This window comes from Populus nigra, chromosome 2 (genome assembly GCF_951802175.1).
Source record: "Populus nigra chromosome 2, ddPopNigr1.1, whole genome shotgun sequence".
NCBI lineage: Eukaryota > Viridiplantae > Streptophyta > Magnoliopsida > Malpighiales > Salicaceae > Populus > Populus nigra.
The window spans coordinates 18,923,100-18,928,099 of NC_084853.1; positions in this window are offsets into that span (position 1 = coordinate 18,923,100).

The window sequence follows — 5,000 nt, forward strand, 5'->3', positions numbered from 1 at the left end:
GATTTTGCGACGAACATGGGCTGGGCGATGGACTGTCCAGGCCAGGCAGGAAAATTTGTCGAGGGGACACGCTGACGAAACAGCGCTGGTTCAGGCACGGCGGGCAGTGTTGGAATCGGCAGCGCCGACGAAATCGGCAAAGTCGGCAGAATCGGCAGCGCAGATTTTTCGACGAACACGGGCTGGACGGTGGACTGTCCAGGCCAGGCAGGAAAATTTGTCGAGGGGACACGCTGACGAAACAGCGCTGGTTCAGGCACGGCGGGCAGTGTTGGAATCGGCAGCGCCGACGAAATCGGCAAAGTCGGCAGAATCGGCAGCGCAGATTTTTCGACGAACATGGGCTGGACGCTGGACTGGCCGGGCCATGCAGGAAAATTCATCGAGGGGACACGCTGACGAAACAGCGCTGGTTCAGGCACGGCGGGCAGTGGTGGAATCGGCAGCGCCGACGAAATCGGCAAAGTCGGCAGAATCGGCAGCGGGTGCTGGCGATGGGTCTGGACGGGCTGGATAGTCCAAGGCTCGACGAGAAAGACTGCTGGTTTAGACACTGGGGCAGTGGCAGCCCGCGGGACAGTGTCGGCAGATTCGGCAGCGCAGATTTGTGCGGCTGCAGGTTCGTCGGGGAAAATCGGCAGCGCAGATTTTGCGACGAACATGGGCTGGGCGATGGACTGTCCAGGCCAGGCAGGAAAATTTGTCGAGGGGACACGCTGACGAAACAGCGCTGGTTCAGGCACGGCGGGCAGTGTTGGAATCGGCAGCGCCGACGAAATCGGCAAAGTCGGCAGAATCGGCAGCGCAGATTTTTCGACGAACACGGGCTGGACGGTGGACTGTCCAGGCCAGGCAGGAAAATTCGTCGAGGGGACACGCTGACGAAACAGCGCTGGTTCAGACACGGTGGGCGCAGTGTTGGAATCGGCAGCGCCGAGAAAATCGGCAAAGTCGGCAGAATCGGCAGCAGGTGCTGGCGATGAGTCAGGACGGACTGGATAGTCCAAGGCTCGATGAGAAAGACCGCTGGTTTAGACACTGGGGCAGTGGCAGCCCGCGGGGCAGTGTCGGCAGATTCGGCAGCAGTGTCTGCCGATTCGGCAGCGTTGGCTTGTTGGCGCGGGGGGCCGATTCGAGTGGGGACTTGGGCAGCGGGCAGTGAAAGCAAGAGTTTCCCCGATGCTGCCGGGAAAAACGCTCCCCGGGATGGCCGGGTGAGATGACCCGGCGGCCCGCGACGGGTCATTCAATTCCATGCCCCGTCAACATAACTCCCGATGTACTGTTTGCTTTTTCGGAAGAAGAGATCCATCCCCCCATCCTCGGCCAGCCAAAAACGCTCCAATTAATGGCCGGGTGAGATGACCCGGAGGCCCGCGACGCGTCATTCAAATCACTGCCCTATCGGCTACAACTGCTGATGGGTGGGATTAGAGGCCTGCCATGGTGGTGAGGGGCGGCGAGGACCGTGAAAGCTAGAGTTTTTCAGAGGCTGCCGGGAAAAAGGCCCCTCGGGTGGCGGGGTGCGAGGACCAGGCGCGTCATTCAATTCTCTTCCCTATCAACTTGGCTCCCGTTGGCGGGATTGGAGGCCTACTGTTTGTTACAGGGCTAAAATCGTCAGGGGAAGAGCTGACGAAACAATGCTGGTTTGGATGCAGGGGGTAGTGTTGGAATCGGCAGCGCGGACAAAATCGGCAAAGTCGACAAAAAAGACTGTTGGTCTGGACATCGGGGCAGCGGCAGCCATGCCGACAGGGGGGGAAATCGGCAGCACAGATTTGTGCAGCTGCAGGTTCGTCGGGGAAATCGGCAGCGCAGATTTTTCGATGAACATGGGCTGGAAGATGGACTGTCCAGGCCAGGCAGGGAAATTCGTCAAGGGGACACGCTGACGAAACAGCGCTGGTTCAGGCACGGCGGGCAGTGTTGGAATCGGCAGCGCCGACGAAATCGGCAAAGTCGGCAGAATCGGCAGCGGGTGCTGGCGATGAGTCTGGACGATTTATAGTCCAGGGCTTGATGGAAAAGACTGTTGGTCCAGACAATGGGGCAGTGGCAGCGCGGATTTGTGCAGCTGCAGGTTCGTCGGGGAAAATCGGCAGCGCAGATTTTTCGACGAACAGGGGCTGGGCGCTGGACTGGCCGGGCCAGGCAGGAAAATTCGTCAGGGGGGCACGCTGACGAAAACAGGGGCTGCGGAGTGGAAAATCGGCAGCGCAGATTTTTCGACGAACAGGGGCTGGATGCTGGACCGGCCGGGCCAGGCAGGAAAATTCGTCAGGGGGGCACGCTGACGAAAAGAGGGGCTGCCGCGTGGAAAATCGGCAGCGCAGATTTTTCGACGAACAGGGGCTGGACGCTGGACTGGGCCAGGCAGGAAAATTCGTCAGGGGGCACGCTGACGAAAAGAGGGGCTGCCGCGTGGAAAATCGGCAGCGCAGATTTTTCGACGAACATTCGTCAGGGGGGCACGCTGACGAAAAGAGGGGCTGCCGCGTGGAAAATCGGCAGCGCAGATTTTTCGACGAACATTCGTCAGGGGGGCACGCTGAGGAAAACAGGGGCTGCCGCGTGGAAAATCGGCAGCGCAGATTTTTCGACGAACAGGGGCTGGATGCTGGACCGGCCGGGCCAGGCAGGAAAATTCGTCAGGGGGGCACGCTGACGAAAAGAGGGGCTGCCGCGTGGAAAATCGGCAGCGCAGATTTTTCGACGAACAGGGGCTGGACTGGCCGGGCCAGGCAGGAAAATTCGTCAGGGGGGCACGCTGACGAAAAGAGGGGCTGCCGCGTGGAAAATCGGCAGCGCAGATTTTTCGACGAACAGGGGCTGGACGCTGGACTGGGCCAGGCAGGAAAATTCGTCAGGGGGCACGCTGACGAAAAGAGGGGCTGCCGCGTGGAAAATCGGCAGCGCAGATTTTTCGACGAACATTCGTCAGGGGGGCACGCTGACGAAAAGAGGGGCTGCCGCGTGGAAAATCGGCAGCGCAGATTTTTCGACGAACATTCGTCAGGGGGGCACGCTGAGGAAAACAGGGGCTGCCGCGTGGAAAATCGGCAGCGCAGATTTTTCGACGAACAGGGGCTGGATGCTGGACCGGCCGGGCCAGGCAGGAAAATTCGTCAGGGGGGCACGCTGACGAAAAGAGGGGCTGCCGCGTGGAAAATCGGCAGCGCAGATTTTTCGACGAACAGGGGCTGGACTGGCCGGGCCAGGCAGGAAAATTCGTCAGGGGGGCACGCTGACGAAAAGAGGGGCTGCCGCGTGGAAAATCGGCAGCGCAGATTTTTCGACGAACAGGGGCTGGACGCTGGACTGGGCCAGGCAGGAAAATTCGTCAGGGGGGCACGCTGACGAAAACAGGGGCTGCCGCGTGGAATGGCAGCCTACACGCAGATGCGAATTCGGCAGCGCACGATGGCTTGAGCAGGTCATGGGTTCGACTTGGCGCGATCTGAAACCTGGACGAGGGACTGTCGACGCTGGACGAGCCAGCGCGGTGGCCTGTCGTGCCCCGTTCAGGGGGGGCCTGCCGCGGAGACAGCCCTCGCGGGCTCGACAGCGCAGGCCAGCGTCCCCGACGTCGCTGGCCGCGGCAGGCGAGCTGCCGGGGTTCCCGCATTCCTACAAGAAAACGTCGTGCTTTCCACATGAAACCAATCCAGTAAAATCAGCCATATTTTTATGAGGCTGCCCACTGAATTTGGGGTCATTCCGGGCCGGTTCCTAGTTTTGCGGATTTACTCGATTTCTAATGGTAGGAAAATTAAAACAAATACTTCCCGACCTCGAAAAATTCTGGGAAAATTAATGAAGGTGGATTGGATTTTTGCCAACCTCTGTGCAAAATTTCAGCTCAAAATACCAAGAAATGAATTTTTTAGAGGGGGGGTGACAGCTGGGACCTAGTAGTGTCTCCCCCTGCCAGAGCTGCAATGACACTTATTGCTCTTTAGGGAGCCACCAGGCCGGCGCCCCTCAAAGACCACACGCGCGCGCGCGCCCGCCCGCGCTGGGCGCTGGGGCGCTGGGGCCTGAGGGCCTGGGGCCCTTGGGGGCCCTTGGGCGCTTGGGCGCGCGCGCGCGGCCCCCGCAGCCATGCCGCGCTGCGCGACGCGCGGACAGCCCCTGCTGGCTTGCTCTCTCGCCCGCGGGGGGGCTGCCTTCGGGCCCTGGCCCCCCGCGTTCTGGCCTGCCCCCTGCGTGGGAGAGGCTAGGCGCTGCAGGGGCCAGCCCGACGTCGCTGGCCGCGGCAGGCGACAGCCCGACATCGCTGGCCGCGGCAGGGGCCAGCCCGACGTCGCTGGCCGCGGCAGGCGACAGCCCCTGCTGGCTTGCTCTCTCGCCCGCGGGGGGGCTGCCTTCGGGCCCTGGCCCCCCGCGTTCTGGCCTGCCCCCCGCGTGGGAGAGGCTAGGCGCTGCAGGGGCCAGCCCGACGTCGCTGGCCGCGGCAGGCGACAGCCCCTGCTGGCTTGCTCTCTCGCCCGCGGGGGGGCTGCCTTCGGGCCCTGGCCCCCCGCGCTCTGGCCTGCCCCCCGCGTGGGAGAGGCTAGGCGCTGCAGGGGCCAGCCCGACGTCGCTGGCCGCGGCAGGCGAGCCGCCGGGGTTCCCGCATTCCTACAACAAAACGTCGTGCTTTCCACATGAAATCAATCCAGTAAAATCAGCCATATTTTTATGAGGCTGCCCACTGAATTTGGGGTCATTCCGAGCCGGTTCCTATTTTTTCCGATTTCCTCGATTTTTAATGGTAGGAAAATAAAAACAAATACTTCCCGACCTCGAAAAATTCTGGAAAAATTAATAAAGTTGGATTGGATTTTTGCCAACCTCTGTGCAAAATTTCAGCTCAAAATACCAAGAAATGAATTTTTTAGAGGGGGGGTGACAGCTGGGACCTAGTAGTGTCTCCCCCTGCCAGAGCTTCAATGACACTTATTGCTCTTTAGGGGGGTGCCCCCTGACTGGCCATGGGGCGCGCTGGCCTGGCGCCC